We start from the raw sequence: 13,555 nt of genomic DNA, 5'->3' as shown, positions 1-13,555 counted from the left end.
TGGAGCCCCGGCAGATGAAAAGAAGCCATGGGGATCATTTGTCAACAGCTAAGGTGTTCCACAAACCTACAGAAGTGATTCTTTTCTGGATAAATAGGCTTGATTCAAAGAGACATCCTATTTCATAAGGTGTGCTGGGCTCTTCTACCTAATCCATTAAAATTCAATGTTGGTGAAAGAATATGGGAGAACATCAAACACATCATCAGCCGAAGAGAGTATGTGAGGACGCAAATTATTCTTTTCCCTGAGAGGTAGGGCCTGCCGAGACATTGAACTTGCCGAGATGGCATCATTTTCTGGCTCTCAGCCAGACAAGCGGGGTTTGCGTTTCTGTACCTAAGAGTCAGGTGTAGCCCTGAGTCTCTTAGGGTAGGAGGGACAGACATGGAACATCATCGCTCGATTGCAATAAGCCTTTTAGAGGTAGGAGAGGTTTCATTGTTGGCCCTGATTTTCAGCTCATGAATCTAACCATGGATACAGTGTGCAGTAGGAAAGGATGGATTTACAGGAGGTTCGGATCTTGCTCACGTGAGGATAAAATAGAAGTCACTTCTGTAAGCCAAGAGAAGGGAAAGGAATGCTAGGAGAGGAGCCACGATATCTAAGAGAAGCCTGCAAAGGCAGCATGCTGGAAACCAACTGCGTCGCACGATGCCAAAATCTGAAATAACTTTTAAAATTAAACATGGGGAAGATGATGTATCTAGCAGAGTTTATAATTGGTGAAGCGGACAGAGTCTGAAACCAGCCTTCTGTGATTCAAAGTCTAGTTCTGTCACCTATTACCTCTCTTACCTTTGGCTGTTTATCGAACCCCCTCTGCCTCCTGCCCTCATGTGAAACGTGAGGGGTGCAAACAGCGTCCATATTATAAAGCTGTCATCAAGATTAAGGGAGTTAACCCATGTACAATAAAATAGTGTCTGGCCCACGGTGATCATTTAATAAGAGTTTTAAAGCTTTCCTCTCCTTAGGGATGGCACAGAGGGGTCTTAGCAACCTTTCTTTGAGGCTCCCTGTCTCCAGTAACAATTAGGATAGACCGGGTCATGCTTCAGAAACAACAGGCGAATTTTGATGCCCTAGGTTATCAGTTCAGAGGGAAGAATAAAATTCTGAGCTTAATTAAACTTTCAGAAACCCAAGTGTACTCTGGATTGTTTAAAATGCTTTAGATTTTTCAAATGCTTATGGAAGAGACAAGGACTAAAATCAGTGTCAGGACTGGGGTGAGGCAAGGGAGGCACCTATGGTATGAAATTCAAGGGGCCGTCTCTGTACATCCTGAACACAATCAATATGGCGAAAAGGAAGCCTATGGAATGGGAAACAATATTTTCAAATCACATATCTGTTAGAGGATTCATATCCATGATATACAAAGTACTCCTACAACTCAACAACAGCAACAAAACACCCCAAACAACCCCATTAAAAATGGGCAAAAGGATAAACGGACCTTTTTCCAAAGAAGATACACAAATGGCCAACAAATGGTACTCAGCACGTCATCAGCCAAAGAGACTGCTGTGGAAAACAGTGTGGCAGTTACTCAAACAGGTAAATATAGGATTATCATATGATCTGGCAATGCCACTTCCTGGTACCTACCCCCAAAAAATCGAAAGCAAGGACTCAAAGACATATTTGTATATCTGTGTTAATAGCAGTATTATTTTCTTTTTTTTTAACGTTTATTTACTTTTGAGACCGAGAGACAGAGCATGAACGGGGGAGGGGCAGAGACAGAGGGAGACACAGAATCGGAAGCAGGCTCTAGGCTCCGAGCCGTCAGCCCAGAGCCCGACGCAGGGCTCGAACTCACGTACCGCGAGATCGTGACCTGAGCTGAAGTCGGACGCCCAACCGACTGAGCCACCCAGGCGCCCCAGCAGTATTATTTTCAAGAGCTAAAACATGGAAGCATCCAAGTGTCCATCTATCAATGAAGAGATAAGGAAAACGTGGCATAGACGCACAGTGGAATATTATTAACCCTTAAAAAAGGAAGGAAATTCTGACACACGGTACATCATGAACGAACCTCGAGGATACAAACCAGTCCCAGAGAATACCTACTATACGATCAAATCCATAGGGACAGAAAGCAAAACGGTGGCTGTCAGGGCTTGTGGGAAGGAGGGAATGGGGGATTACGGTTTCATGTGTACAGATTTTCAGTTTGGGAAGAAAGAGGTCCTAGAGACGGATGTTGGTGATGGCTGCACAACATTGTAACTATTTGATGCCACTGAGTTTATTTATTTATTTATTTATTTTTTAAAAACATCACTTAAACTTCACAACAATTTTTACTTTTTTTTTTTTCAACGTTTATTTATTTTTGGGACAGAGAGAGACAGAGCATGAACGGGGGAGGGGCAGAGAGACAGGGAGACACAGAATCGGAAACAGGCTCCAGGCTCTGAGCCATCAGCCCAGAGCCCGACGCGGGGCTCGAACTCACGGGCCGCGAGATCGTGACCTGGCTGAAGTCGGACGCTTAACCGACTGCGCCACCCAGGCGCCCCTGATGCCACTGAGTTTAAAAATAATGAACATGGTAAATTTTTGTTATGTGTATTTTACCAGAATAAAAACGATTCAAGGATGCATCTGTCTTAGGGTAGTAGAAAGCAATCTAGGGCTGGCCCTGGGTGCCTAGTCCTGGCCATGCTTGTATCACTCTGCTGTCCCAAACTCATCTAGATGCTTCTTTTACATAATTAAAACTTTACTAGATACAAAACAAACAATGATGATTATTGTTTGGGAGGAAAACGTTTCCTCCACCTTTCACGGTCCTTTTGGCTGGTCTAAGAATTACATTGACACGTGACAAACAGGAGAATACCAAATTTAATTTTGTATGTATGGGGGCTCCACAAGAATATGGGGCCCATCTGCAGTCAAACAATGGAAACTTAGATGTCATTTGAAACCAAGGGATAGGGGAGGGTGTTCTGGGTCTTCAAAGGGAAGGAAGACAACTCACAGGAAGATGAGAGAGAGTAGAGGTTTGTTAACTGAATGTTTGCTGGGCCATACACAAGGAGGGCATAAACAGACTTTGCTAGGGTCCTCCCCGTCCCCCTCACCAAGTTCATATTACACTGCGCTTATCTATGGGGACAGCTCCCTTCCCAGAGCAGACCCTCCATTTAAATTCTTTTAGGCAGTTGGGTGAAGGTCAAAGTTTCTTCCTCAACCTTCTGCTTCTTAAAACTAATCAACATAAAATAGTCCTCATGCCCGGCTGCCTGGGTGACTCAGTTAAACATCCAACTCTTGATTTCGATTCAGATCATGATCTCATGGTTCGTGAGTGCAAGCCACTCATTGGGCTCTGTGCTGACAGGATGGAGACTGCTTGGGGTTCTCTCTCCTCTCTCTCTCTCGTCCCCTCTCCCATTCTCAAAATAAATGAATAACAAAATTTTTAAAAATGAAAAGAAAACAGTCCTCATGCCTAAGAGACGTTGTGGGTTTCGTTCCCCTACGTTGTCATTATTACCAATATTGGGATTCTGTGCGATGTGCGTCCCATGGGCATGTGCATTAGAAGGGTATCTACAGCACTTCTTTCTTACATGGCTGCTTTTCACGACAGACCAGAGAAGGTATAAAGGACAGAAAGTAAACCCCCAAGGAGCTAGGGCTGGAATTTGGGGTCAACAGGGAGATCTGAATGCACTCCAAACAGATTGTTTTAATTAGTTCACTTTGTTTACTTTATACACCAGAAATTAGGGCTTCCTAGTTTCCATGCACATTTATGTAAGATAGTCTGTGAATAAGGACATTCCCCTGGAGGCCTGGAAAGTTTCTCTTTATTTACTTCATTTTTGTTTCCTTCAGCATAAGGTTCCATAAAGGAAAGTTCCTGAGGTAAGTTAATGAAGTCTGTAGTTTCACAGAGAAAGCGCAAAGAAAGTTAGAAGTGTATTCACTGTCAGCAGAAAAGTAATGAAAATACAAATACAACAGCACGTAGAAGTGCCATTATTTAATGAAGGGCAGTCAGAGAAAGAGAGACAGAGAGAGAGGAGGAGGAGAAGGAGGGGGAAGGAAGGAAGGAAGGAAGGAAGGAAGGAAGATGGAGGCCAAAATGGAATTCATCAATGTCTTCTTAGTCAATGGCAGCTCTTTCCCAGCCCCCATGTAAGATGCCACAAAACCACATCTAATTGTTTATCTATTGCACTCATTTCCTAATCTTGGTCCAGGCTCCTTCATCCAGAAGGGTTTCTGTAATTGTCTACTTACTTGGTGGGCTTTCTCGGACCCTTCAATCCACTTTCCTTACCACAAGCTACTAGCGATCCATTAATCTTTCCAAAAAGGAAATCACTCCCCTGCCTCCAGTGGACCCCACCAATGCTTTAGGAACATACCCAAGCTCCTTTCCCCAGCCTACCTGGCCTTGTCCTGCCCACCTGTCCACCTTCAGATCTAGAACCCATCCATATTAGACCCTTTTCTGTTTCTTAAATAAACCAGGCACTGCAGCTCTGGGCTTTCACTCATGCTGTTGTCTCTGCCTGGAACACACTCCTCCTCGCTCTGTGCCTGGCTGAACCATACTCACACTTCAAGTTTCAGCTTGTAAGTCAATTTCTCTAGAAAAGATTTCCCGAAGATCCCATAACACCCATTCAGTTAGGTTCTTATGCCAGATACTTCCTTTACCACGAACTTACCCTTGTTGTTTATTTGATTGTCGTTCTCAACCTGGAATGGGACAAGGATTATATCTATCATGTACGTCTGTTTCCCAAGTGCTGGGAACATGGCAAGTTCTTTATATTTTTAAGCAAATGACTCTTTGGGGTGTTTCTACTAGCACCTATAGTTCCCTCTTTATACACACACACACACACACACACACACATATAACATATATATATATAACATATATATAACATATATATATATAACATATATATATAACATATATATATATATTAATGTTTATTTTTGAGACACAGAGAGAGCATGAGCAGGGGAGGGGCAGAGAAAGAAGGAGACACAGAATCCAAAGTAGGCTCTAGGCTCTGAGCTGTCAGCACAGAGTCCGACGCGGGCTCGAAATCACAGACTGTGAGATCATGACCTGAGCCGAAGTTGGATGCTCAACCGACTGAACCACCCAGGTACCCCAGCACCTATGGTTCTCTAACCGCTGTTCACTGCAGCTTCTGCAGACAGCTCTCAGCTGTGTGACCCATCAAGAACATCACAGCCTCTAAAACCAGGGAGGGGCGCCTGGGTGGCTCAGTCGGTTAAGTGGCCAACTTCGGCTCAGGTCATGATCTCGCCGTCCGTGAGTTTGAGCCCCGCGTCGGGCTCTGGGCTGACAGCTGGGAGCCTGGAGCCTGCTTCTGATTCTGTGTCTCCTTCTCTCTCTGCCCCTCCCCCATTTGCACTCTGTCTCTCTCTGCTTTTCAAAAATGAATAAATGTTAAAAAAATTAAAAAAAATAATAAAACCAGGGAGATGTACCCTTGGCCTTCCAGGCTATAGTTAATCAATTGCTCACTTTATTAATACTTTGAAGAGGCCAATAATTCTGACCCTCAGTTCAGAGAGCAATACTCTATGTCCTTCTAGTGCTGTCTGCTGAGTGACTCTATATGAGTCAGGCTGGGCAGGCACAGACTGGCAGCCAAAAATTAATCTTTTATAGTTTTCTTATCCTAGATATTACAGCATCCGATGGTTCTCATAAAATTCATATTTTCTGTGTCTTATCAGTACACAAACAGTGGAAGTCTGTGGGTTAGGGACTAGTAGATAAAAAGGGGTTTTGTGGGCTTTACACATGTACTTGATTTTTTTTAATTTATTTTTTTTTGAGGGAGAGCGAGCACAAGTGGGGGAGGGGCAGAGAGAGAGGGGGGGAGAGAGAGAATCCTAAGCAGGTTCCACACTGCCAGTGCACAGCCTGATGTGGGGCTCGAACTCACAAACTATGAGATCATGACCTGAGCTGAAGCGGGATGCTTTACCAGCTGAGCCATCTAGGCTCTTGTATGCATATACTTCGTAAAGCATGAACACTCATGCTGTATCAGTAGAATAATAGAATTAAAGGACCCTCTGGCCCCATATTTTCATGCTGACTTCCTACAAAAGCATGCAAGATGGTCACTGTTGCATCTGAGACCAGAAGGCAAGCACAACCTGAATTCACATTTTGTCAACAAATTCAACAAATTAGCAGAAGACTTCCTACCATGAAAATGTCCTTGAGAACAACTGGGACTTGGTGATTCTTTAAGATGAGGACAGAGCCTATTGCTGCCTTTAGAATGCAGCCCCGTGTCACCCTTCTGTTCACCTGCCTTCCCAGGCTCCCAGACACAAACAATGGAAGGTCGAAGATACCTGCCAGCTCTGGCTTTTTAATAGTAACTTGTGAATTTCTACCACTGTCTTTTTTTTTTAAGTTCATTTATTCATTCTGAGAGAGGGAGAGCATGAGAGCAGGAGAAGAGCAAAGAGAGAGGAAGAAAGAGAAACCCAAGCAGGCTCTGCATTGTCAGCGCAGAATCCGATGTGGGGTTTGAACTCAGAAACCATGAGATCATGACCTGAGCGGAAATCAAGAGTCAGATGTTTAACCGACTGAGCCATCCAGACGTCTCTTCTACCACTGTCTTAAAAAAATCCATGTTAGGTAAAGAATGTCAGAAAGAGAAGAGAAGAGAATGAGGCGAGGAGAGGAAAGAGAAAAGAAAAGAAAAGAAGAGAAAAGAAAAGAAAAGAAAAAAGAAAAGGAAAAGAAAAGAAAGGAAAGGAAAGGAAAAGAAAAGAAAAGACAAGGAAAAGAAAAAAGAAAAGGAAAGGAAAAGAAAAGAAAAGGAAAAGAAAAGAAAAGGAAAGGAAAGAAAAGGAGAAGAGAAAAGAAAAGGAAAGGAAAAGAAAGGAAAAGAAAAGAAAAGACAAAGAAAAGAAAAGGAAAGGAAAGGAAAGGAAAGGAAAGGAAAGGAAAAGAAAAAAGAAAGGAAAGGAAAAGACAAAAGAAAAGGAAAAGAAAAGGAAAGGAAAGGAAAGGAAAGGAAAGGAAAAGAAAGGAAAGGAAAAAAGAAAAGAAAAGAAAAGAAAAGAAAAAAGAAAGGAAAGGGAAAGGAAAGGAAAGGGAAAAAAAATAAAGGAAAGGAAAAGATAAAAGAAAAGGAAAAGAAAAGAAAAGGAAAAGAAAAGAAAAGAAAAGGAAAGGAAAAGAAAAGAAAGGAAAGGAAAAGAAAAGAAAAGGAAAAGAAAAGATAAAAGAAAGGAAAAGAAAAGAAAAGAAAGGAAAGGAAAAGGAAAGGAAAGGAAAGGAAAGGAAAAGGAAAAAAAAGAAAAGATAAAAGAAAAGAAAAGGAAAAGAAAAGGAAAGGAAAGGAAAGGAAAGGAAAGGAAAAGAAAAGAAAAGGAAAGGAAAGAAAAGGAGAAGAAAAGAGAAAAGAAAAGAAAAGAAAAGAAAAGATAAAAGAAAAGGAAAAGAAAAGAAAAGAAAAGAAAGGAAAGGGAAAGGAAAGGAAAGGAAAGGGAAAAAAAAGAAAGGAAAGGAAAAGATAAAAGAAAAGAAAAGGAAAGGAAAGGAAAGGAAAGGAAAAGAAAAGGAAAGAAAAGGAGAAGAAAAGAGAAAAGAAAAGAAAAGAAAAGAAAAGAAAAGATAAAAGAAGAGGAAAAGAAAAGAAAAGAAAAGAAAGAAAAAGGAAAGGAAAGGAAAGGAAAGGAAAAGGAAAAAAAGAAAGGAAAGGAAAAGATAAAAGAAAAGAAAAGGAAAAGAAAAGAAAAGGAAAGGAAAGGAAAGGAAAGGAAAAGAAAAGAAAAGGAAAATAAAAGAAAAGGAAAGGAAAGAAAAGAAAGGAAAGGAAAGGAAAAGAAAAGAAAAGACAAGGAAAAGAAAAGAGAAAAGAAAAGGAAAGGAAAAGAAAAGAAAAGAAAAGGAGAAGAAAAGAAAAGGAAAGGAAAGAAAAGGAGAAGAGAAAAGAAAAGGAAAGGAAAAGAAAAGAAAAGACAAAGAAAAGAAAAGAAAAGGAAAGGAAAGGAAAGGAAAGGAAAGGAAAGGAAAGGAAAGGAAAAGAAAAAAGAAAGGAAAGGAAAAGACAAAAGAAAAGGAAAAGAAAAGGAAAGGAAAGGAAAGGAAAAGAAAGGAAAGGAAAAAAAAGAAAAGAAAAGAAAAGAAAAGAAAAGTAAAGAAAAGAAAAGAAAAAAAAGAAAAGAAAAAGAAAAGAAAAAAAAATAAAAGGAAAAGAAAAGGAAATTTTAAATGGAGTAGAAAGAAACGGTGAAGCTAGAGGGCTAAATTATTTACCTAGACGTTGAAAAATATCAGCAATAATGAGAGTTGTTTGGGGTGGCCACCTGTTCAAGACAGTTAAAACTGTTGCCCACCCTTGCTATATTGCCCCCTTCTGGGCCGGTGCCTCATCCTCCCTTCAGGGACTGTTGGGCTCTTGTACCTTCTCCATTTTCTACCATTGGATCATTCTTTGCTACTCTGCTGCCCCATTGTCCTTCCTGCCCCTTAGAGGAGGGCATTGCCCCCCAGCATTTACTTTCCATCTCTCTCTCTCTTTCTCTCTCTCCCCACTCTCAGTCTCTCACTCTTTTTCCAGGAAGCTCATTCTACCAGGAGGGTTTACTCCCTGGATCTCCACTGTCCCACCTCTCCTGGGAAGGATGTCCAAATGGAAGTTCCTCTAGGCAAGTGGTTCTCAGCCTTGGCTGAAGATGAGAACTGCCATGGGGAGCTTTAAAAATCCCAATGCTCAGGACGCACCCTAAACTAATTAAACCAGAATCTTTTGGAATAGGACACAGATAGGGGGTTTTAAATGGAGTCTTTCACTTACACCCCCAGGCCATTTTGTTTCCCTAATGTTTCTACACGTATTAGTGCGACCACCATCTTCCCTGGTCTACCAGCCAAAAACTCATAGAACCGTCCTTGACTTTTTCTTCTCGTTGGCCCATGGCATGTCAATGAAGCCACAAACCTATTCTGTTACTTCCACAATGTGTCTCAGGTGCCCTCATTCCCGCTTGTACAGGAGTATCACTCTTCAGCATCGTATTACTTCTAATTTTTGAAACAGGCATTTGGGTCGAGCAAGAGCCAAGGTTTGCACGGGAGGGACAAGTGTGGACGACCCTTCCCTCTCCCAGCCCTCCACTTTTACCTGTCTCCAGATTGCCCCCCAGCTGGCCTGGGCTCCAAATGTGGACAACTAGGGGCCTTGTGTTGGCATCTTTATATTTATTTCATATATTAATTTACATGGGGGCAAAGGAGTACCTCTGTGGTACTGGGAAAAATGGGACTGGGAGTCTGATCTCAAGATTCAAGGGTGTGAAACTCCAGTGCGTCTAGACAATCCCAGACAAGCGTTGTATTTAAACCCGGGAAAAAGTTAACAGTGGTTCCGGGCAGCGATTTACCATGATGCCTTAGTGGACGTAGACACTGATCTTGGAACTCAGCTTAGTGCATCGCTCTGGCAGCTTTTAATGTATTCTGGCGCTGAGGTATCTGTATGTGTAAATGTGTGTGCATGGAAATGGATGCCCAGATTTAGAGGATTGTTGTCCCTGAGGGCCCAGGCACCTTTGATGGGGAAGCTCACCTGAGTGAGCCGAGTATAGAAGACAGAAATGATCTCTCTTGCCTCACAGGAGCTGCTATTGAGGACGACTTTACAGACACCTCCCCTGCTGCTGGGTCATAGCTGCGTATCTGTGTGATGCTCGTCCCTGGCAAGACCTCACGCGATAGCAGAGACACCTGTGGCACCTGCAGATTTCTGGTCTACGGAGAGCAAGGTGGCGACCCACTGCAGGTCAGCTGGGGCTGTCGTAGCGGCGGTAGTGTTATCCTATGGACACAGGGGACCTGTGGGCGATTACAGTGTGGGTCTCAGCAGACGGGGGGTGGAGTGCAACCTGACTTGGATGTGGAGCCCGGTGGAGATGGGGGGCCCAGGAGGCTAGGTATGCATGACCAGTCGGCAGAGGTGACCACCATGGGCAGGTGTGAATACTCATGGGCTTATTGGAACGCTCAGGGAGGAGGATCTTGGAGACCCGGGCCACCTGCCGCCAGGAAAATAGTGCCCGGAGCACCCAGACATGGGCTGACACGGGAGCTATGACGTAACCATGGATCAAGACTAGGACATTGGGATCAAACTCAATGAGAAGAATATTCCGCCCACCTTTTGTTTGGGTGTTATTTTATTCTGTTTTGCTTCCCGTGCAAAGCTGCTTCCTCCTCTGTGTTCCCCGTGGCTCCTTGTATTTGCTGTATTTCCTCACCTCCCATCTTGTGCTCTGACGATGCGCGGCTCATCCCCACTTATGAAGCACAAACCCCCCGTAGACTGGGGCTGGGCCTTATATAACTTGGCTCTTCCCAGCAGGACCAGCCTCGTGTTAGGGGAAATAGTTGTTCACTAAAAGAGCGGATCAGAGCCAGCGGTAGGAACAGGTCTGTTTTCCCGCTCCTCGCCATGACCTCAGAGAGAGCTGGGTGAGGAGTTTAGGGGTGAGAGAGAAGGGAGCGGGGAGCAAGCTACCGTATTTACAGGTGAGTAAAGCTTGCCAAAGGAAAGGAAACGTTTGCAGTCATCGCTCCTTTGCAAAGCTTTCTTTTCCCACTTACGGGCCAGCCCTCCAATTCTGCAATCTGAAAAATGACAAAAATCAAGGGCCACATGTGAGGCAGTCCCCACGGTCCCAGTGGCTATTTTTAGGTCGTCGTGACACGGTTTCGGCAGTGCGATGCTTCCCCGGCTCAGCGTTACTGCCGTTTTTCTGACTCATGTTTGTTTCTCACGCTCACCCTGGCCCCGGCCCATACTCTTTACCTCATTCTTGCCACGCCGTTTCCCTATTTGACCATCCAAACCGGCCTGCCTGACAGCTGGCCCCCAGCCACTTCCCTAAAACGTCTCTGTGGATAGCCACACTTTGTGGAACTTGGTTGATGGCCATCTGTCGCTGCGAGGGCCCCACGGGCCCCAGGGCATTGCGTAAGGGTGGAGGCGGCCGACGGCCGAGTCTGAGCTCCCACCACCGGGAGCGGGCAGAGGTAGGGGAGCTGTAGTCAATGCAGCAGCGGAAGTGTCCTCTCTTTGTCCCAGCAAAAGTGGAGCCTAACGGGGCCAAATGCCGCCTTGGTACTTCATCGGTGATGTGGGGGTCCAAATCGCAAACCTCTTCCTCTCCTCACCCGGGCCCACCCAGTCACGTTCCTACTGGTGACAGGTCTCCGTCACCTCCCTCCCTCCCCTCGTTCCATTGTATCACTGTAACATCCAGTCCGAGCACAGAGCTGGGAACAACGACATCACCGAAGTTTTTCGACCGTGGAAATGAGGTTAAGCTTTGGCTCATGCTCACCCCCCAGCTCACTTTGCAGAGTATGTTTTGCTCACACGGAGAGCTGAGCAAACCCCTGGCCGTGTGGAGACGGTGGAAAGCGAACTGGATTTGGAAACGGGAGCCCTGAGTGTAAGTCCCAGCTTCAACTTTCCCCAGCCACAGGACCTGGGGCATATCATTTAATCTGTGAGGCTTCAGGCCTTCGGTGCTAGATGACCTCCCAGTCACTTCCATCACTCGCCCTCTCTGATTCCATTTGCAGATTGTCTGATATTGTCATCGGTTGGCTAACATCCATTCTTTCCAGCTACCACAAGTGCCACTAATTGGTCTCCCCGTCTTGTTCTTCTTTAATTTCCTCCAGAGTCATCTTTCCAATCAATCATTTACTCCTCCGCTTAAAACTTTCCCACAGACAAGCCCTTACCTCCTACGGTCCAGATTCGCTGATGTGAATTCATGAGCCGGCTTTTCCTGTCCTCCAATTCAGCCCTACCCTCAGCAACTCCAGCCCTTTGCAGATGCTGTTCCCTCTGCGTGAAGATCTTTCCCATGTCTGTCTTGACTTATTCCTTCTCATTCTTTGGGTCTCAGCTGAGACATCAATTCCCTGCCGAAGCCAGCTCTCAACATCCTTCCTGGGCACCCACAGCACCCTGTGCTTCCTCCTATTATAGTCCCCTCACCCTGTTGTCCCTGTGGGCAATTTCCTGTCTCTCAGACAGACGCTGAAGGCAGCATGGTGCCTTGCACACCGCTGTGTCTTCAGTTGGTTAACCCAGTGCCTGGCACTGATGAATAATCGAATGGACACATGATACTCTCGCACCGGACCCCCGTCTCATTGCAACTCTTTTCTCCACCGACAAGCTAAGCTCTCTTGACTGCTGCTTCTCATCTTTGCGGCCGCCACAATTACTCCCCGAGATACCAGTGGCGTTAGGTGCTTTTCTACCCTCTTGGTCTCTGAAGATAAGAGGGCAAGGGTCAGGTGTGACGATGGGTGACCGCCTTCCACGTCGTTAGGTGGAAGAAGTTAACAGACCGAAGATGCTACCGTATATATAAACTCCAAAAGTTACACTCAGCAAGGAGAACTCAATCCGATGAAAGTCTGCCCCAAAAGGCAAAAGGATGGAAATTCGTGTGGATAATCTGCCAGGTGCCACCCTGCTTCGGCTCCACACATAATAATACGAGAAAATATCTTGATATATACATACTCTTACCCAACCTCAGGATCCAGATGTTCTCTTTAGGGATTTAGTCCTAAGGGTTAAGCCAGATACGGTAAGTACGTGGCACGTATCTTCCCACCTGCCTTCTTACACTATGGACAGATATTGCTAAGGATGACAAAACTCTTTTTTGTAGGGTCTCAGAATCCTTCTCGACACTGTGCTCCAGAATCAACTGCCAGTAGGTGTCCAACCATCCCCTGCTCCCTAAAAGTGTCCTTTGTTAAAGTGCAAGGACCCCAGGAGTGCCTGGGTGGCTCAGTCGGTTAAGCCTCTGACTTGATTTCAGCTCAGGTCGTGATCTGACAGCCATACGACTGAGCCCCGTGTCAGGATCTGGGATAGATGTGGAGCCTGCTTGGGATTCCTTCTCTCTTTCTCTACTCCTCCCCTGCTCATGCTCTCTCTCTCTAAAAAAAAACAAAAAAAAAAAAAAGCAAAGGCCCCGGACTGGAGACCAGACCAGTGTAGAGTTCTAAGGTAGATTTATTGAGCAAGTACTTTCTTTGTTCAAAAGAAGAGAGGCAAGAAAGATGTGGGGCACTCAGAGAAGGAGAGGTGCAGCAGGGGAGGAGGGACATACATTCCAGAAGGAAACAAAAGGCACGGGACGAGCCACCATCTGAGTTCTGAGCGCAAAGATTATGGGCTCTGAAGCAAAGGACGGTGAAGCCAATGAAACAAGCAGTGTCCTATGGAATGTGCTCTCATTCTGGCTGCTACCTCCAGCAGAGCCCTATACTTAATTGAACCTCCATATATAAGGAGGGATTGGGGGATTACCCAGACTGTCAGACACGAACGGCTTAGATGAGTCTAGACTGGAGAAGGAACAGCAAGATTAGCTTCTGATCTGCAGGGATTATGCTTGGCATGCCCCTGTCTGTAGAGCAAGATACGGTAGCGGATGAGAAGGCGACAGCATGGGAAGGGGG

General features: G+C 44.9%; 1 protein-coding gene across 1 annotated transcript in view; it reads right to left on the bottom strand.

Moving 5' to 3' along the window:
• The window catches only part of LOC122489238 (androgen dependent TFPI regulating protein), a 67,983-nt gene that overhangs the window by 10,144 nt on the left and 44,284 nt on the right, over nucleotides 1-13,555 (bottom strand). The window lies entirely within an intron of this gene.

The sequence above is a fragment of the Prionailurus bengalensis genome, chromosome B2 (genome assembly GCF_016509475.1).
Source record: "Prionailurus bengalensis isolate Pbe53 chromosome B2, Fcat_Pben_1.1_paternal_pri, whole genome shotgun sequence".
NCBI lineage: Eukaryota > Metazoa > Chordata > Mammalia > Carnivora > Felidae > Prionailurus > Prionailurus bengalensis.
Note: the sequence above shows the minus strand (reverse complement) of the source record. Positions and strands in the feature narration are given on the sequence as shown.